Source organism: Balaenoptera musculus, chromosome 19 (assembly GCF_009873245.2).
Source record: "Balaenoptera musculus isolate JJ_BM4_2016_0621 chromosome 19, mBalMus1.pri.v3, whole genome shotgun sequence".
NCBI classification, from domain to species: Eukaryota; Metazoa; Chordata; class Mammalia; order Artiodactyla; family Balaenopteridae; genus Balaenoptera; species Balaenoptera musculus.
Window position 1 is genome coordinate 32,522,991 of NC_045803.1, and position 21,133 is coordinate 32,544,123.

The 21,133-nt window shown below is 49.4% G+C and overlaps 1 protein-coding gene across 5 annotated transcripts in view; it reads left to right on the forward strand.

Moving 5' to 3' along the window:
* Positions 1 to 262: 262 nt before the first annotated feature.
* CPNE2 (copine 2) overlaps positions 263 to 21,133 on the forward strand; it is a 55,825-nt gene continuing 34,954 nt past the window's right edge. For 2 of the 5 annotated variants that reach the window (XM_036833783.1, XM_036833785.1), the window contains exon 1: positions 264 to 481. The gene's annotated coding sequence lies outside the window, so the exon portion shown is untranslated. Of the gene's footprint in view, positions 482 to 21,133 lie in introns of all 5 variants that reach the window. The other 3 variants (XM_036833786.1, XM_036833784.1, XM_036833787.1) reach the window with 3 other exon arrangements.

Below are 21,133 nucleotides of genomic sequence, written 5' to 3' on the forward strand. Positions count from 1 at the left end.
GAGTCCTAGCCTGGAACGTTCAGACCCTCGGATCCCGGCCTCGAACGTTCGGACCCTCGGATCCCGGCCTCGAACATTCGGGGCCCCGAGGCACTGACAACCCGGAGTGCCTGGACGCGCCAGCCGCGGGCGGCGGGCGGGCGGGATATCATCCCCGCTCCGCCCGTGGGAGCGCTCGCCCCTCCAGGAAGCGCCCGCCTCGCCTCCCACTTCCCGCCCCACGCCCGCCCCCGCCCTCGGCCGAGGGAGGAGCCCGAGCAGCCGCCGCCGCCGCCGCCGCAGCCACCGCCCGCCCGGCTGGGGAGGAGGACCGGACCTCGAGCAGCTGCGAGCGCACGCGAGCTGGCCATGGCCGCGGGGGCAGCGCCCTGAGCCTGTCCCGCGCCCGCGGGCCCAGCCGAGCAGGGGAGCTCCCGGGGATGCCCCGGTGGCCCGGAGTGCGGGGAGCGGCAGCCGCGCGGTGAGGGTAGCGGGACCCGGGGTGAGTGGGGCCCCGGCGGGGAAAGGGGCGGGCGGGGCGCCCTGGCGCGAGGGCTCAAGTTCGGCCTTGGGGCTCGGCTTCTGGTGCCAGTGGCGGCTTGGAAGGAAGCTGGGTTCCGCTTCGGGGGACTGCGGAACCCCAAGCCCCCTCCACCCGCGCTCACCCAGACTCCGGCGTTTGGGTGACTGAGCTCCGACCCGGCCACGCGGGGGCGCTCCGGCTTCGCCCCGACCGCGGGGGAACAGAGGGCAGGGTGCCGGGAGGACGGTGGCGCCGCCCGGGGTCCGAGCCCAGCGGTTTAGGGACCCTCCTACCTCCCCGGAGGCGCCTGGGGGCGTCAGGAAGGTGGCGTCCCGCCACCATCGCAGCTGCGGAAGTGCTGAGTTCGGGCTGGCTCCGGGCAGGCGCGGGGCCCGCTCCTCGCCCTCGTGCCTTACTCCCACCCCCCCAACCCCCCTCCGTCCCGGCCCCAGAGAACTGCTAGAGAGTCAGCTCCCTGCGGGGGAAGGGGGAGCAAAGAGAGGGAGTGGAAATGGGCAGCTTCCCAGAAGTCAGAGTGTGTTTGCAAACTAGTTTTTTCTCAAAAGCTGTCTGGCACCTGTGTGTTTGGGGAGGGGGCGGGGAGGGGGGAGCATGGAGAAAGAGAGAGCAAGGCCCTTTCTTCCTTCCCGTTCCTCGTTCCCCCGCAGCGCTGCTTCTCTGAAAAATAGAGGGTTCTTACTTTCCTCTTCCCATTTCATCCCCCAGCCTTGTTGGACAAGCCCCTTTGGGGAAGGGGCTCTGATTTGCCCAAGCTGACAGGTGGTGCTGGAACCCAGGGCTCTGTTAGCCAATTGGAAGTTCTTCTTACTGTCTGGGACTCCCCCAGCCCTGTTATGTACTGGGTGAAGTGACAAGGGCAAAGGATCTGGGAGAATTAGCTGAGTGACCCTTTGTTTGTCTGCCCTTAGTTTTTGCTCCCCTAGGGGTGTGGGCTGTCACTGAGGGATGGGGGGCTTTTTCTGTTTCTTGGAGCACCCACAGCTTCAGTAATTGAGGAGAGGAGCCAAGCTGTAACCTTCGGCAGCTGTACAGCCCTAATGGAGAGCTTGGGAGACCTGGGTCTGAACGCCTACCCAGCAGTGGGCCCCTGGCCTAGACCTTCCTCCCTCTGAGCCTCCAGGTCCTCATCTGTAAAATGGGCTAATCGTCCAGGACCTGTGCATATGGAGGCTGGGTGCAAACATAAAAAGTGGTTTTATTGCAGTTCCTCTGGTATGGAGCCCAGTGAGTGCTGGGACTGTCCCAGGCATGTGACATAGCTGGCCAGAGTGGGAGGGGTCACCCAGGCAGTTTTCTCCATGGAAAGAACTATGGGCTAAGAACGTGGCACTTGAGTTCTCCTGGCCCTCTGCCGTGTCCTGTTCGGGTGCCTTTTCACTCCTAGGGCTTAAGGGTGTTTCCATTGGTGAAATGAAGCAAAATATGACACAATCCGGTTTACAGGGCTGCTGGGAGACTAGAACCTGGGCCAGGGGGCACGTGTTCTGCAAAGTTGGGTGCACTGGTGGTCATGGGACCTCCCTCCCAGAGGCCACGAGAATTAAAACTCCAGGGACATAAGAAGAGGGTCGGAGCTAGAGCCTCAGTTTCTGTACCTGTAAAGTAGTGAGAGCAGTACCCTGTACATCTTTATAATCTTTTAGGGTAGTTGTGTAGTTCTTTAAAGGTAGTTGTGAGGATTAAATTAGACAACAAAGGGCTTGTGCACCAGCGCTGTGACTGGTGCCCGATAAGCGCTCAGTTAATGTTAACCATCGTTATCATTATTCATGGGAATATTAGTAAGCCTGATGTGGGTTACTGATTTAGGATTCCTTCTGGGATTTCCTCAGGCCACCTTGCTCCTCTCTCTCCCACTGCCTTCCTGGAGAGAGGAGCCTCAGAATCCAAATGTTGGACGTCTGGGCTGTTCCAGGGCCAGGGTCCTGAACAGGAAGGTGCCACTAGGCTGAAGAGAACGCCATGGGGGATGGTAGATCCAGTGGGGTGGTCCCGTTTCCCCCACCTTGGGCTGGCCTCACAGGGCTCTAAGGGGTGATGGAAAACAGAAGAGCATTCTCTAGGAATTCCCTCAGGAGCAAGGTTGTCAGGCAAGGTCCCCTACTGTGAAGCCCTCAGCCAGGGCCGGAGTCCCATCTGCCTGATGCTCTCCTCTCCTCTAACCCTTGCAGGGGCTGCTGAGTCAGGGCAGTCACTTCAGGAATCCGTCTCCCTCCAGCTGGGAGAATATGGCCTCAGAGAGGGGGCAGGATTCCTCCCGTCCTTCCCGGTCCCCTGCAGGACACAGGGTGGGCTCCTTGGAAGCCAGGAGGCCAGGTCACCCTAGGGTCTTGGCAGGCAGCAACTGGAGAAGACGATCATGTCCCACCCGTGCTGTCCAGAAAGAGGGTATGGAGTCCCAAGGGGATTCATGGCTTCCTGAGGTCCTACAGGGCCTGAGGGATGAGCGGGGGTCCGAGGCACCTCCTGGGTCCCAGCCAGGTGTCCTCTCCCTTCCTTGGGCCACCCGGCCTCTGCTCTGTGGTGGCGTCAAGAGGGCTGTGCTGGCCCATGTCCTGGAGTGTTTCTCCACTAGCCCCGTCCACACGTGCCTCCAGAGCCTGAGATGAAACTAGACTAGATGCTGATCCCTCGCTCGCTATCACATCACCTTGCTTGATTTTTCTCGAGGCATTAGCCGCTCTCTCCCGTCATCTGATTCATTCAAGTGTGTGTCAGTTTGTTCTCTGCCCTCCTCCCCAGGGGGTCAGCTCCAGGAATGGCAAGGGCATCCTGTGTCCATCTTGTTCAGGGCTCTTTCCCTGCACTTACTGGCTTAATGGCTGAGTCCGCCCCTCCTTGTAGCCTCCTGTTGAATGGGTCTGTGATGTTGGGTGATGGAGCCTAGAAGAATCATGAGCTCACCCTTTGGGGTTTCTGGAGGAATCTCTGTCTCACCATACTGAGTGCTGGGGCACTGTCAGAGGGCAGTGGTCTCAACGATGGAGGAGGGGCAAGTGCTGGCCTGGGGAAGGGGAAGTCGTGAGTCTGGGCGAAGGTGGGATTCTCCCGGCACTGAAGGTCTGGGGGAGGTGGGCATGGCGGCTGCTGACCTGGGTGGGGTGTCACCTGCTGCCGTTGCCTGCAGAACCAGAGGTCTGGGGTGTGCTGGGGAGAGTTACCCATCCCCCAGGTGACCTGAGCCAAGTCTCTTAACCTCTCGGACCTCGGTTTCTTCATCTAGAAAATGGGGAGCTTTAGACCAGGAGCTAGCTGTTCCCTTGCTTCATGTGGTTCTTTTTCTTTTTTTTCTTTTTTTATTTATTTTTATTTATTTCTTTTTGGCTGAGTTGGGTCTTCGTTGCTGCTCGCGGGCTTTCTCTAGTTGTGGTGCGGGGGCTTCTCATTGCCATGGCTTCTCTTGTTGCGGAGCACGGGCTCTAGGCACGCGGGCTTCAGGAGTTGTGACACATGGACTCAGTAGTTGTGGCTCACGGCCTCTAGAGCGCAGGCTCAGTAGTTGTGGCGCACGCGCTTAGTTGCTCCGCGGCATGTGGGATCTTCCCGGACCAGGGCTCAAACCCGTGTCCCCTACAGGTGGATTCTTAACCACTGCGCCACCAGGGAAGCCCCTTTCATGTGGTTCTTAAGGCAGCTGTGAAAGGGCTTGTAAACCAAAGAGGGCTTTGCCCAGTTGGCGTGATTCCTCTTCCACCTGTGGCTTCGGGTCCCTGCCTTCCAGAAAGGCTTCCCTCACCATGCAGCCATCTATTCGTCACTCAAGAAATGTGTTGTGTTTTGTTTTGTTTTAATAGCATAATATATCAAGGGTTTATTTACTGTTTTAGGTAGAGCCACAGATTTGTTTATTCATAGACTTTAAAATTTTTTATTTTATATTAGAGTATAGTTGATTTACAGTTTGTGTTAGTTTCAGGTGTATAGCAAAATGATTCAGTTATACATATACAAATATCCATTCTATTTTTTTAAATAAATTTATTTATCTTATTTATTTATTTTTGGCTGTGTTGGGTCTTTGTTGCTGCGTGCGGGCTTTCTCTAGTTGCGGCGAGCAGGGGCTGCTCTGTTGCAGTGCGCATGCTTCTCATTGCGGTGGCTTCTCTTGTTGTGGAGCACGGGCTCTAGGCATGCGGGCTTCAGTAGTTGTGGCACGTGGGCTCAGTAGTTGTGGCTCACAGGCTCTAGAGCGCAGGCTCAGTAGTTGTGGCGCAGGGGCTTAGTTGCTCCGCGGCATGTGGGATCTTCCTGGACCAGGGCTCGAACCTGTGTCCCCTGCATTGGCAGGCGGATTCTCAACCACTGTGCCACCAGGGAAGTCCCATGTATCCATTCTTTCTCAGATTGTTTTCTCATATAGATTATTACAGAATATTGAGTTCCCTGTGCTATACAGTAGGTCCTTGTTGATTATCTGTTTTATATATAGTAGTGTATATATAACCATAAGTTTGGTAACCATAAGTTTGATTTCAAAGTCTGTTTCTGTTTTGTAAATAAGTGAGTCTGTTTCTGTTTTGTAAATAAGTTCATTTGTATCATTTTTTTATATTCCACATATAAGTGGTATCATATAGTACTTGTCTTTCTCTGTTTGACTTACTTCATTTAGTATGATAACCTCTAGGTCCATCCATGTTGCTGCAAATGGCATTATTTCATTCTTTTTTATGGCTCAGTAATATTCCATCGTATATATGTACCACATCTTCTTAATCCATTCCTCTGTTGATGGACATTTAGGTTGCTTCCATGTCTTGGCTGTTGTAAATAGTGCTGTAATTAACACTGGGGTGCATGTATCTTTTCAAAGTATGGTTTTCTCTGGTTATATGCCCAGGAGTGGGATTGCTGGATCATATGGGCTTTAGAGCGCAAGCTCAGTAGTTGTGGCACATGGGCGGCTTAGTTGCTTCGTGGCATGTGGGATCTCCCTGGACCAGGGCTTGAACCCCTGTCCCCTGCATTGGCAGGAGGATTCTAAACCACTGCGCCACCAGGGAAGCCCAGCACCACTTATTGAAGAGACTGTCTTTTCCCCATTATGTATTCTTGCCTCCTTTGTTGTAGATTAATTGACCATAGCTGCATGGGTTTATTTCTGGGCTTTCCATCCTGTTCCATTGATCTATAAGTCTGTCTTTGTGCCAGTAACATACTGTTTGTTTTTTTTTTTAATATTTATTTATTTGGCTGCGCCGGGTCTTAGTTGTGTCACGTGGGATCTTTTAGTTGTGGCATGCAGGATCTTTAGTTGCAGCATGCGGGATCTTTTTAGATGCGGCATGAGGGATCTTTTAGTTGTGGCATGTGAACTCTTAGTTGCAGCATGTGGGATCTAGTTCCCTGACCAGGGATCGAACCCAGGCCCCCTGCACTGGGAGCATGGAGTCTTAGCCACTGGACCACCGGGGAAGTCCCAGTAATATACTGTTTTGCTTACTGTAGCTTTATGGTATAGTCTGAAGTCAGGGAGCCTGGTTGCTCCAGCGCCATTTTTCTTAAGATTGCTTTGGCTATTCAGGGTCTTTCGTGTTTCCATAGAAAATTTAAGATTTTTTGTTTTAGATCTGCAAAAAATGCCATTGGTAATTTGATAGGGATTATATTGAATCTGTAGATTACCTTGGGCAGTATAGTCATTTTGATAATATTGATTCTTCCAATCCAAGAACATGGTATATCTTTCCATCTGTTTGTGTCATCTTTGATTTTTTTCATCAGCATCTTATGGTTTTTGGAGTACAGGTCTTTTGCCTCCTTAGGTAGATTTATTCCTAGGTATTTTATTCTTTGATGCCATGGTAAATGGGATTGTTTCCTTAATTTCTCTTTCTGATCTTTCATTGTTAGTGTATAGAAATGCAGCAGATTTCTGTGTATTAATTTTGTATCCTGCAACTTTACTGAATTCATTGATGAGCTCTAGTAGTTTTCTGGTAGCTTCTTTAGGATTTTCTATGTATAGTATCATGTCATCTGCAAACAGTGACAGTTTTACTTCTTCTTTTCCAATTTGGATTCCTTTTCTTTCTTTTTCTTCTCTGATTACCATGGCTAGGACTTCCAAAACTATGTTCAGTAAAAGTGGCGAGAGTGGAATCCTTGTCCTGTTCCTGATCTTAGAGGAAATGCTTTCAGCTTTTCATCATTGACTATGATGTTAGCTGTGAGTTTGTCATATATGGCCTTTATTATGTTGAAGTATGTTCTCTCTATGCCCACTTTCTGGAGAGTTTTTATTTTTTATCATAAATGGGTGTTGAATTTTGTCAAAAGCTTTTTCTGCATCTGTTGAGATGATCATATGATTTTTATTCTTCAGTTTGTTAATGTGGTGCATCACACTGATCAATTTGCAGATATTGAAAAATCCTTGCATCCCTGAGATAAATCCCACTTGATCATGGTGTATGGTCCTTTTAATGTATTGTTGGATTTGGTTTGCTAGTATTTTGTTGAGGATTTTTGTGTCTATCTTCATCAGTGATATTGGCCTGTAATTTTCTTTTTTTGTGGTATCTTTGTCTGATTTTGGTATTAGGGTTGTAGCGGCCTCATAGAATGAGTTTGGGGGTGTTCCTTCCTCTGCAATTTTTTGAAATAGTTTCAGAAGGATAGGTGTTAACTCTTTGCTAAATGTTTGATAGAATTTGCCTGTGAAGCCGTCTGGCCCTGGACATGTTTGTTGGGAGTTTTTAAATCATAGTTTCAATTTAAGTACCTGTGATTGGTCTGTTCGTATTTTCTATTTCTTCCTGGTTCAGTTTTGGGAAATTGTACCTTTCTAAGAATTTGTCCATTTCTTCTAGGCTGTCCATTTTATTGGCATATAGTTGCTTGTAGTAGTCTCTTACGATCCTTTGTATTTCTTTGGCATCGGTTGTAACTTCTCCTTTTTCATTTCGAATTTTATTGATTTGAGCCCTCTCCCTTTTTCTTCTTTTTTTTTTTTTTTTAAAGAAAGCTGCGTTTTATAGCTACTTTATTTATTTATTTATTTTTATTTTTGGCTGTGTTGGGTCTTCGGTTCGTGCGAGGGCTTTCTCCAGTTGCGGCAAGCGGGGGCCACTCTTCATTGCGGTGCGGGGACCGCTCTTCATCGCGGTGCGCAGGCCTTTCACTATCGCGGCCCCTCCCATTGCGGGGCACAGGCTCCAGACGCGCAGGCTCAGTAGTTGTGGCTCACGGGCCCAGCCACTCCGTGGCATGTGGGATCTTCCCAGACCAGGGCTCGAACCCGTGTCCCCTGCATTAGCAGGCAGATTCTCAACCACTGCGCCACCAGGGAAGCCCCTCCTTTTTCTTCTTAATGAGTCTGGCTAAAGGTTTTTCAATTTTGTTTATCTTTTCAAAGAACCAGCTTTTAGTTTCACTGATCTTTTCTATTGTTTTCTTCATCTCTATTTCATTTATTTCTGCTGTGATCTTTGTGATTTCTTTCCTTCTGCTAACTTTGGGTTTTGCTTGTTCTTCTTTCTCTAGTTGCTTTAGGTATAAGTTTAGGTTGGTTATTTGGGATTTTTCTTGTTTCCTGAGGTAAGATTGTATTGCTATAAAATTCCCTCTTAGAACTGCTTTTGCTGAGTCCCACAGGTTTTGTATCATTGTGTTTTTGTTTTCATTTGTCTCTAGCTATTTTTTTATTTCCTCTTTGATTTCTTCAGTGATCCATTGGTTGTTTAGTAGCATATTGTTTAGCCTCCACGTGTCTGTGTTTTTTTACAGATTTTTTCTTATAATTGATTTTTTTAAAAAATAAATTTATTTATTTATTTATTTAATTTTTGGCTGCGTTGGGTCTTTGTTGCTGAGCGGGGGCTACTCTTTGTTGTCATGCACGGGCTTCTCACTGCGGTGGCTTCTCTTGTTGCAGAGCATGGGCTCTAGGTGTGCGGGCTTCAGTGGTTGTGGCATGCGGGCTCAGTAGTTGTGGCTCATGGGCTCTAGAGTGCAGGCTCAGTAGTTGTGGCGCATGGGCTTAGTTGCTCCATGGCAAGTGGGATCTTCCCGGACCAGGGCTCGAACCCGTGTCCCCTGCATTGGCAGGCGGATTCTTAACCACTGAGCCACCAGGGAAGCCCCTGGGATTGTTTTTGTAGGTCTTTTTTCTTCCCTTCCTCTTTTGTTCTCTTGTGATTTGATGACTATCTTTAGTGTTGTGTTTGGATTTCTTTTTCTTTTTTGTATGTATATCTACTGTAGATTTTTGGTTTGTGGTTACCATGAGGTGTTTGTTTGTTTTTGTTTGTTTTTTTACCATGAGGTTTTGATATAGCTGTCTGTATATATACAAGATTATTTTAAGTTGCTGGTCTCTTAATTTAAAATGCATTTCCAGTATCCTGCATTTGTATTCTCCTCTTCTCATGATTGCTGGTTTTGATATCATATTTGTGTGTGGATGATTTCCTACCTTTACTGTATGTTTACCTTTACCAGTGAGCTTTCCCATTCATAATTTTCTTGTTGCTAGTTGTGGGCTTTTCTTTTCTGCCTAGAATTGTTGTAAAGCTGGTTTGGTGGTGCTGAATTCTCTTAGCTTTTGCTTGTCTATAAAGCTTTTGATTTCTCCATCAAATCTGAATGAGAGACTTGTTGGGTAGAGCCTTGCTTGGTTGTAGGTTTTTCCCTTTCGTCACTTTAAATATATCATGCCACTCTGTTCTGGCCTACAGAGAAAAATCAGCCGATAACCTTATGGGTATTCCCTTGTATGTTATTTGTTGCTTTTCCCTTGTTGCTTTTAATATTTTCTCTTTGTCTTTCATTTTTGTCAGTTTGATTAATGTGTGTCTCAGCATGTTCCTCCTTGGGTTTATCCTGTATGGTACTCTCTGCACATCCCAGACTTGGGTGACTGTTTCCTTTCCCATGTGAGGGACGTTTTCAGCTATTACCTCTTCAAATATTTTCTCAAGCTGTTTCTCTCTCTCTTCTCCTTCTGGGACCCCTATAATGCGAATGTTGGTGCTTTTAATGTTGTCTCAGAGGTCTCTTAAACTGTCCTCATTTCTTTTCATCCTTTTTTTTTATTCTGTTCCACAGAAGTGATTTCCACCATTCTGTCTTCCAGCTCACTTATCCATTCTTCTGCCTTATTTATTCTGCTATTGATTCCTGCTAGTGTTGTTGTTGTTTTTTAATCTATTTATTTATTTTTGGCTGTGTTGGGTCTTCATTGCTGCATGCGGGCTTTCTCTAGTTGCAGTGAGTGGGGGCTACTCTTTGTTGTGGTGCGTGGGCTTCTCATTGCGGTGGCTTCTCTTGTTGCAGAGCATGGGCTCTAGGGCGCAGGCTCAGTAGCTGTGGCACACAGGCTTAGTTGCTCCGTGGCATGTGGGATCTTCCCGGACCAGGCCTCGAACCCGTGTCCCCTGCATTGGCAGGCGGATTCTTAACAACTGTGCCACCAGGGAAGCCCCCTGCTAGTGTATTTTTAATTTCAGTTATTGTATTGTTCATCCCTGTTTGTTTGTTCTTTAAATTTTCTAGCTCTTTGTTAAACATTTCTTATATCTTCTTGGTCTGTGCCTCCATTATTTTTCCACTATCTTGGATATCTTCACTGTCATTACTCTGAATTCTTTTTCAGGTAGATTGCCTATCTCCACTTCACAGAGTTGTTCTTCTGGGCTTCTACTTGTTCCTTCATCTGGAACATATTCCTCTGCCATCTCATTTTGTCTAACTTTCTGTGTTTGCAGTCCCACAGGCTGCAGGATTATAGTTCCTCTTGCTTCTGGTGTCTGCCCCCATCTCGTTGTGGCTTCTTCTTTGTCTTTGGAAGTAGAATATCTTTTGATAGGTTCCGGTCCCTTTTTGTCAGTGGTTGTTCAGCAGCTGGTTGTGATTTTGGTGTTTTTATGAGAGGAGATGAGCTCAGGTCCTTATGCTCCACCATCTTGCTGGGCAGGCTCCTCAGCGCATGTTTTTTGAACAGCTTCTCTATGGACTGTGCCAAAGCTGGGGTACAACTGCAGAGCTCCGAATGGAGTTGGGGGGATAGAGTGAGGCAAGCAAATGACAAAGAGACAGGAAAACTTAAGATGGTGGAAAATGCCATAAAAAGAATGAAGCAGGGTGAAGTGATTGAGATTGGCGGGGTTGGGTGGGGGACATCAGGGAGACTTCTGGAGGAGGAAGTGTGACATTTAAGCTGAGATGTTAATCTATGGCATGACATTCATGGCTGTATCCCAGCTTACCTAGTTCCCAGCAGGAACTAGGATACTTCCTGGATATGCTCCATGGATATTTTTGAATGAATGAAGGAGGGAGGAGTGCCCAAAGCAGAGGAAGGAACACATACAAAGGCCCTGAGGTGGGAACATGCTCAGTGTATTCCAAGAGCCCTTTCTCTCCACCACGCAGCTCTCTGTCTCCTTTGGTGGCTCTTGTGTCTCGTCAGGAGCTAGGGGCATCTGGCCTGCCTTCTGTGCTCTGGTTGTACCTGCCCCATGACGCAGGAGAGTGCATGCTCAGCTCCCAGCAGATGATGCTATCCAACCTCTCCCTCCTTTGGGCCCCCGACAATCTTTCCGAGTCTAAGTCACATCCCTGTGGCTCCCCTGAGGGCTGTGCTGGGCAAGATCACAGTGGACCCCATCTCATTTCAAACCCTGGTTTGCCACTGACTAGCTAAGTGACCTTGGGCAGTGTGTTAGTTTCCAAGGGCTGCTGTGAAGCCACCACAAACTGGGTGGCTTCAAGCTACAGAAATGTATTCTCTCACAGTTCTGGAGGCTAGAAGTCCACATTCAAGGTGTTGGCAGGGCCATGCTCCCTCTAAAGCTTCTAGGGGAGGGTGCCTTGTTGCCTCGTCCAGCTCCTGGTAGCTGCAGGTATCCCTTGCCTTGTGGTGACGTCACTCCAGTCTCTGCCTTCTTCCCATGGCTGCCTTCCCCATGTGTCTTAACATTGTCCTCCCTTAAGGACCTCAGTCACGTGGGAATAAGGGCCCACCGTACTCCAGCATGTCCTCATCTTAACTCTTTACATCTGCAGCTACCCTCTTTCCAAATAAGATCACATGCTGATCTTAGGGGTTAGGATTTCAACACCTCTTCTGGGGGGACACAGTTCAACCTCTAATAGGCAGGTTACATAACCTCTTTGTGCCTCAGTTCTCTGTTCTATGAAATGGGGTGGTAATAATAGGGCTCATCTGCTGGGGTTGCAGGATGGCCTACACAGAATGGTGGGACCCTCCGGACAGGGCCAGGCACACAGGAAGCACTCAGTCAATGCTGTTATTTCCATCTTCTCAGTGAAGGTTTCCTGGGAGCTGGGACCAGGGCTGAGGAGCAGATGGCAATGTCCTTGGCCGGGAGGACTTGCTGAGGAGGGCCTGGGGCTGGGCTGTGGGCCTCTTGCCTGGGATGCGGAGGCTCAGAGAGGCCCCTCCCCGCTGTCTGGAGGAGAAGGGGCAGGCGGGCGCCTCTTCAGTGTGGCGGGGTGAAAGCCATTAACAGAAGGTGGGGAGCTCAGTCTGCAGAGGGATGTGAACAGAGGGTGCCCAGCCACTGTAGGCGCCCACGAGGGGATTCGGGTACTGAGTAAGCCCAGGTGACCTTTCAGACCCAATCAGCCTGGAGTTCCTGGGCAGGAGCTTGGGGCTAGAATCCCAGAGCAGCCCAGCAAAGACTGAGGGACATATGTAGACTCCCCACAGCCGGAAGGGGCCTAAACCCTGACAGGCAGGGAAACTGAGGCAGAGAGAGGCAGGGACTTGTGGGGAGTTCACAGAGAGAATTGGGAGCCCCTGTCTCCTAGTCTCCCCATGGTAGGCCCCTGGGTGGGTGTGGATGCCATGGGGTAGGGCCCCAGGGCTGGGTCCCAGTCCCTGAGGCTGCCCCACAGTCCCCTTCACACGAAGCTACTTTGGAATGACTTCGGCTGGTGGTCATTGTCACCATGCCCTCCTCCCTCCATTAGCTCGGTCCCCCCTCTCTGAGCCTGGCCAGATTCACCCCGAGGTCCCCGAAGTACTTCCTGCATCCCAGAGTCCATCCACGCCCATCCCATGTAGCACTTGCTGGGAGGCGAGAGGGCAGGGCGTCGCCAGCCCCACTTTGCAGATGAAGGAGCTGAGACCTAGAGGGAAGGGGTAGCAGAAGCGGGCAGAACCCAGTGCCTGGACTCCTTGGGCGGTAGTGTGGAGGCTGGACCAGCCCCTGGGGCAACAGGCTGGCGATACCCCGGGATCAAGCCCTTCAGAACAAGGCTCAGCTGAACCAGGGTCCTGGGGATCCGGAGGAGGCCCCCTTCCCCGGAGTCCAGAGCTTAGTGATTTGGTGGTGGCTACAGAGAATAGCCTCCCTCTGGGTGTGGTCTGGCCACAGCTGGGGCCTCAGGGGAGCTGGGGGGGGCATCAGGGCTGACCCCTGCAGCAGCCTCCTCCCCATGCTGTCTGTATCTATATTTATCCCCATGTCGGCCTGGCTGCCTGTTGGGAGTGCAGCGTCTTCAGAGCTCAGCAGCTTTAGCTAAGGTAGGGAAGTGATTTGTGTCCAGATGCTGCCGGCCCCCCACCTTGACGGGAGAACCGGTCTGCTCTCTGAGGGGCTGTGCACCACCCGGCAGGAGCCAGTGCAGCAGTGGGTGTGCAGGGAGGGCCCCAGGGAGTATGAGCCGCTTGGGGATGGACCCCCCCACTTCAGAGAACCAGGGCTGTGGGACATTGGGGTGGTAGGGCTGCGACTAGAAGGTGGTACCAGATAAACTGTAAAGCCTTTCAGCTCAGAGGTTCAGAGAACGCCTGATTTCCGAAATCCTAGAATTCCCAAACCCTGGGATTCTGTGAATCTGTGAATCTGTAGGCTTCTTGCAATTCCAAGATGCCACGGATCCTCTTCCCTTCACCTTCACTCTTCCTTCAACTTTCAGCAAACGTTTGTCGAGCTCCCGTTCTATGCCTCTCTGCGCTGGAAACAACAGAGGTGAAAATAAGATCTGGTCCCATCTTTAAGCTCAAGTGAGGGTGACATTTTCTAAGCCAGTGGTTGCAATATGGTAACAATGTAAGTGCTTCCCTCTCCAGGGCCAGGGGCTCAGGGGGCACTTTGTAGAGCAGTCCCCAAGTTGTGTGTTTTTTTTTTAAACGTTTTCTTGAAGTATAATATACAAAATAGAGCAGACTTCCTGCTCAGTGACTGTTCACAAACCAAAAACATCCGTGTTAGCAGCCCCTAGACTGAGAAACAAACGTGACCCTCACTGAAGCCCCCTGGTAGCCCCGTCCGGTTACTCACACCCTCCCCCACTATCTTGCAATGCCCCCTCCAGCAGCGTAGACTTGGTTTGCCTGGGTTTAACTTCATGTAATGAGATTATACAGGATGACATGCTCCCTTGCTTCTGGCTTCCTGCATTCAATATGTTCATAAGACCTATTCATATTGTTGCTGTCCTTGTGCTTCCTTCATGCTTGTGGCAGTGTAGTCCACTGTGTGCACGTTCACCATTTATTTATCCCTTTTCCAGATGATAAGCATTTAGGGGACTCCCGGCCTGGGGCTGTTACAAATAATAGTGCTGCTCTGAAAGTTCTCCGGTGTGTCTTTTGGTGAACATATTGCATGTTTCTGCTGGGTGTTGCTGGGTCATCATAAGGGATGCATTGAGTTAGCTTTGTAGTCACTGCCAAACATTTCTCCAAACCGGTTGTACCAGTCCACACTCCTGTTGGTGACATGTGAGAGTTCCAGTTGCTCCACATCCTTGTCAACACTTGGTATTGCCAGCTTTTAAAATTTTATCCTGGGGGTGGGGGCAGGAGGGCATAGTGGCGTTGGTTTCATTTGGTTTTGCTGAGCTGAGTTTGAAGAATGACAGAGCTAAGTGAAGAAGAGGGAAGGGCATTCCAGGCAGATGGAACAGCATGTACAAAATTACGGAGGCATGAAAAAGTACTGTTGGAACTCTGTAGTAAACAGCATAGCTAGAGCCAGAAATGTGTTGAGGCAGTGGGGGTGCGGGCGGGGGGCGGCGGCTATCAGGGTGTTTGGACATTGTCCTGAGAACAGTAGGGAGTCCCAGAGAGGATTTTCTCATTTGAGCGAGTACCTACAGTGTGTCAGGCATTTTGTAATTTACATTTGATGGATAAGAAAACTAAACTGAGACTCAGAAAGACCACATCACTTGTCCTGAGTCATATTAGCAGAGGCTCTGGAATGCAAATCCTTCCAAGCCTCAGTTTGCTCTTCTGGAGAATGGGAGCGGTGATAACACCTCGATCAAGGATGTTGTGAAGCTATAGAAGTTAAAGTCCATAACACACTGGGCACAGGGCCTGGGGCAGGCGTTATTATTACTCTCATTTTATATCATGTCTCCATCACCACAGCCATACCACCCCCTCTCTTCCCTGCCAGCTGACAGGGTGGGAGTGGGCTCTCCTAGCTCCCACAGTTAGGAAGGGCTGGCAGAGAACTCTAGCCTCAGCACCCTATTTTCCTGCCCCACGGCAGGTCTTCTAGGACCTGAAGGTTGCTACGATGGTTAATCTTTTTTTTTTAAAACTGTAGTACTTGTAGGCGTGTGAAACCAGGAATGGGGAAACTGGAAACCATGGCTTTTTTTTTTTTTTTTTTTTTATTTATTTATTTTTCGCTGTGTTGGGTCTTCGTTTCTGTGCAAGGGCTTTCTCTAGTTGCGGCAAGCGGGGGCCACTCTTCATCACGGTGCGTGGGCCTCTCACTATCATGGCCTCTCTTGTTGGGAGCACAGGATCCAGATGCGCAGGCTCAGTAGTTGTGGCTCACGGGCCTAGTTGCTCCGTGGCATGTGGGATCTTCCCAGACCGGGGCTCGAACCCGTGTCCCCTGCATTGGCAGGCAGATTCTCAACCACTGTGCCACCAGGGAAGCCCCGATGGTTAATCTTATGTATCACCTTGGCTAGGCTATCACGACCAGTTGTTCAGTTAAACACTAGTCTGATGTTGCTGTGTAGGTATTTTTTAGATGTGATTAACATTTAAATCAGTGGACTTTTATTAAAGCAGATTATCCTCCATTACATGGGTGGGCCACATCTAATCAATCAAAGGCCTTAAAAGCAAAGACTAAGGTTTCTCCCAGAAGAAGGAATTCAGCCCCAAGACTGCAACATAGAAACCTTGCCTAGTTTCCAACCTGCTTGTCTTGCCCTGTGGATTTTGGACTGAAGAATGCAATATCAACTCTAACCTGAATTTCCAGCCTTCAGTTTTGCCCCACAGATTTCAGACTTGTCTGCCCCAACAAGCTCATGAGTCAGTTCCTTAAAAGAAATCTCTCTGTATATATGTAGATATCCTATTGGTTCTGTTTTCTCTGGAGAACCCTAATACAGTTGCCATTTGTCTTCCTGGATCTTTCTCATCTGGGAGATGGGGTGAAGGAGGCAACTTAGATCTGGATGTATTCAAGGCACATTCTGACCCTGTAAGTTCAGTAAATGCAGCCATCAGGGCCAGTGGGGACCAGGCATCTGGTTAGCCAAGGGTTCCAGTTACCAGAGTGTCACCATCTAGACCAGAGGCTGCAAACTCAGACATCTGCCGAGACCTCGCGGGAACTCAGCGTGTGAAGTTGGCAGGGCTTGTATGGGGACCAAGTATGACATCTGCCTAATTAGTCCAAGAGCGGGCTAAACCAGAGCCATCCCTGGGGTATGGTCAGCCACTGGTGGGCCGTGTAGCAGCCTCCTGCCTAGGAGCTTGGTGTTCAAAGTGTGGTCTCAGATGGGCTGCCTCAGCAACGCCTGGAAGCTTGTTAGAATTGCAGACTCTCAGGTCCTTCCCCAGACCTGCTGCATCAGAATCTGCCCCACCTACCCACCCCTCTGGGATTTGTGTGTTACGAGGAGGGCTTGTTAAAACACAAAGGCCATTCTGGGGACTCTGAGCAGGTCTGTTTGGGGCCCAGGAACCTGCCTTTCTAACAAGCTCCCAGGAGATGCTGAGGAGGCCCATCCGGGAACCACCCTTGGAGCGGAGAGAGCCTGAGGCCACCCCAGGATCCTCTGTTGTCACCGATTAGGCCCCACTGAGCAGGATTTGCTGCATGATGAAGACCCAGGAGCCCTCAGCCTGGGAGAGTAGCACCTTGAAGGGCGTGTGGGTGTGGGGTCTGAGTCTGTTATTCCCTCCCTGGCCCCCTATCTACCACCTTGGTGTCCCTTGGCATCTCTGAGCTGTGTCTTCCAGCTGAGAAAGGGAGCCTAGAACCATATGCTCAACGAGTTTTCACTCCTGGTCCCCTGTACGTACACCATAAACTTCACACACCTCTCCCCCTGCCCCCAGCCATCAAGAATCACTAATAGCACAAGCTGCATAGTGTCATTCTAAATGCTTTACCTCATTTAATCCTCGACGTCAATACCTGATGAAAGCACTTTTATTGTTCCTGTTTTTATAGAAGGGGAACAAAGACCAGAGAGGTTAAGTAACTTGCCTGAGATCACACAGCAGGTAAATGACAACCAGGGATTCAAACCCAGCAGTCTGAGTCCAGAGTCAGTGCTCTTACCCTCAGCACAGTACCGACCAGAGAACCGCACCCCTGTCCTCGTAACTGCTGCCAGCAAGACTGGAGCGTTACTTGTTGCAGTTGGCACTGAAAACAGAATTTCATTTCTCAGATATCAGGTTGAGCATGCTTTTTCAGAGGGCACACGATGCCCCCCAGTTCTGACAGGCCATCCATCCCGCTGTTGCACTTGCCCCTGCAGTGAGGGGCACCTCGGCCCTGCCCTGCCCCTCCCATCCCCCTCTTCCCCATCTGGGTCTCCAGGTCTCCACCTCAGCTGCTGCCTCCCCTGCCCCCTACCGGCTGTCTCCCTGCACCTGCCTCTCTTGGTGTCTCCCGTCACTGCCCGTCTCTGAACTGGGGCCCCTGCAGGCCACCTCGGCGTCTCTTCCCCACAGTGGGTGGGGTGCACAGCCTGGCTCCTGGGTCCTGAGCTGCTGGGGCCAGTGATGGGCGGGGAAGTTGGAGTAGGGCAGCCCTAGCTCTTAGCCTCAGCACCATTCTTCCCTGGCTTAGAAGCACCACTGCCCCCTTCTTGGGCCTTGGTTTCCGCCTCTGTGAAATGGGACATGAACCCCTCTAGTGCTGGCCTCTTGGAGCAGTTATGATGGTTCCGGGACTGAGAAGGGACTTTGTGATCTCTCAAGTGCTGTGTGTAGCGGGGAGGTGGTTGTGATTGCTCTGGGGCTGCAGATTAAAGAGCCTGCCTGAGGGGCTCCCTTCCTCATTCATTTGCCACCGTGTAGGTGCTGCTCTAGGTGTTGGGGAAACGGTGATCCCTCCCTTGTGGAACTTACATTCCAGACAGTGCACAAGGCAAATAGACAAATTAGTAAAAATGGTTGTAGATTGCATTGATCTGTGAAGGAACCAGTGTGGGGCTGAGATTGCATTAGCTTGGGTGACCAAGGAAGGCTTCTGAGGAGGTGACATGAAGCTGACAACTAAGACCTGTCATGTGATGGGACTTCCCTGGTGGTTCAGTGGTTAAGAATCCGCCTTCCAGTGCAGGGGACATGGGTTCGATCCCTAGTCAGGGAGCTAAGATCCCACATGACGTGGGGAAACTAAGCCCGCGTGCCGCAACTTGAGAGAAGCCCGCGTGCTGTGACGAAAGATCCTGCATGCTGCAACTAAGACCCGACGCAGCCAAATAAATCAATTTAAAAAAAAAAAAAAAGACCCGCCATGTGAAGAAAAGCATTTCTGGCAGGGGAAAGAGCAAGTGCAAAGGCCCTGAGGCAGGAGAGAGGTTAGCATATTTGCAGAGCAGAAGGAGGCCAGTGCAGCTGGGGCACAGGGAGCAAGGGAGAGTGTGGCATAAGGTGGGGTCAGGTCAGGCCCTGTTGGCCTGGGGAGGATCTGGATTGTGTGACAAGGAAGGGCAGCCACTGGGAGATTTTCAGGAAGAGCTGTGGTAGCATCTGATTTGCATGTTTAAAGACTCCCTCTGGCTCGGGCGGGCGTGGAAAAGAGAGAGTCTGGGGGCTGGGGTTGCTCAGGGAGACCTGACATGGGCCAGGGAAGTGGAAGCGGGGAGATGGGGACGATGCTGGATGCATCTTGGCGGTGGAACCGACAGCAGTAGCAGGATATGGGGGGTGAAGGAAAGAGAGAGGTCAAGGAGGATGGGTTCCTAGGCTTCTGGCTAAAACTGGAATGTTCTAGACCTGTGACTCAGCACTAGAATCTCCAAATCCTGTTCTTCTGCCTAAAGGGTAAGATGTCCACCTGCCCATCCAAAGGGGGCAGCCAATGTTGCCATGTGGGAATAAGGGCCCGAGATGGCCAAGTCTTCTAATTTTTCATTAGAAACTTGAAATCTAGGCATTTCAGTAAAACCTCCCAATATGCAGGCAAATGATTAAAAAAATTTTAAACACTTGTAAGTCAATGCTAGAAAGCCAAACAAAACCTGTCTGGAGGCTAGATTTGTTCCACAGACTGTTGTTTTGTGATCTCTGACACCACACCATGTAATGCATTATATAGTAATGCATTAATAATTGGCTGACATTCTTAACAGCTGAATCACACGGCCAGGACAACTGAGGTTGTGCCTATCCGAAATGCCCAGATCCTTTATATGCAAACAGCTGTCAAGCCAGGCACGCCCTACACTGAACTCAGAACTGAACACAGGCTTACAGTTATCTCTATCAAATTGCATCTTGTCATTTGTCAGAAACATTTGTCCCTGGATTGGCTCCACTCTTCCTCCAAATTCTACTGAATTTGCACTCCCTTCCAGCATTGTATCACACACAGTTTTAATAAGCCCATCCAAAGCCGTCTACAAAGCTAATGTCAACCTGTGTGTATAGTTCAGTAGAGTTCAATGGATTTCAACGGGTAGCTTAGGCTTGTCTCCTGCTAGACGTCTACAGCTGTTCAGCTATAACTTCAACCTACCTTCTGGGTTCATCCACCTCATATTTACCCGTCTTCCTCCTTGAAGCCACCATACATCGCATATAGGCCTAATCCACTAGTTTTGTGGTGACAGGAATGCCACCTCCTTACACCTGTATATGGAGTACTTTATGGTTTTTATAGCATGTTCCCATAATTTCCTGACTTGATCTTTATCACCCATCACAACCTTTAAAAATCCTATCAACCTCACATTAAGACATTGATCTATAAATCTGCCAGTGGTCTATTTGTTTGTTTATAATCCACTAATAATCTATCTGGTGATTTCCAGATTAAATAGAGCAAGGGCAACTATTGATAATTTAGCTTCTTACCTTCCCACTTCACCATCTCACCAAAAAAGAGTTCCCCAAACCACCACCATTCCAGCAATAACCTATAGGGACAGAAACAATATTTAAGAGGAAGAATGTTCTAACCATGAGAGTTGACAGAAAGTGGAATGCATCACCTTGTGAAGAAATGACATTTTGATGCTAGAACTTTTCAAATAGGAGCTAGGGTTTTGCAGAAGGGATTCCAACATGGATAGGGAGTTGGGCAGAGTGATCTTTCATTCATGTATTTCTGTCCACGTGAGGAAACTGCTCCGTGCTCAGCTCTTGGCTGAGCTCTTGGAAGTGTCTTACCAGTTCTTGCAGTGATAACCTCTGAAGGTTAAAAACATACACTTGGCAAGTGTGACAGTTTTTATGCTTTGTACATTTTTAAATTCCCTTTAAAAAGCAGTTTTCAGCGAATGTTTTTAAAATGCCAACCTTTTCTCCATTGTTCAAAATTGGGAAGAATCCATACAATGGAATATTATTCAGCCATAAAAAAAGAAATGAAGCACCGATACAAGGTAGGACGTGGATGAATCTTGAAAACATTAGGGTAACTGAAAGAAGCCAGTCACAAAAGACCACATATTATATGATTCCATTCATATGAAAGTCCAGAATAGGTAAATGTACAGACAGAAAGTAGATTAGTGGTTATTTAGGGGTCGGGTGGGGTGATAGCTAAAGGATACAGGATTTCCTATTGAGTTGATGAAAATGTTCTAAAATTGACTGTGGTGATGGTTGCACATATCTGTGAATGTACTAAAATCCGTTGAATTGTACATTTTAAATGGGTGAATTGTAGGGTATATGAATTGTATCTTGATAAACCTGTTTTAAAAAAAAAATAAAGGGTAAGATGTCTTAGGAGCCCGGGCCAGCGGACCCTGTGGGAGCTGAAGCCTCAGTCTTGTTCATTGTTGAAGCCCGAGAGTGCTCAAGGAATGTTTGTTGAATGAATGAATGGGAATTCCCAAGCCCTGCCCGCTCTTGGCCTCAGTTAACCCATCTGTAAAAGGGACTGCTAGGGTTTTTGTTGTTGTTGGTTTTAATCTTTTTTTTAATTATTATTTATTTATTTATCCTTAGCTGTGCTGGGTCTTCGTTTCTGTGCAAGGGCTTTCTCTAGTTTGTGGCAAGCGGGGGCCACTCTTCATCGCGGTGCGCGGGCCTCTCACTATCGCGGCCTCTCTTGTTGCGGAGCACAGGCTCCAGACGCACAGGCTCAGTAGTTGTGGCTCAGGGGCCTAGTGGCTCCGCGGCATGTGGGATCATCCCAGACCAGGGCTCGAACCCGTGTCCCCTGCACTGGCAGGCAGATTCTCAAC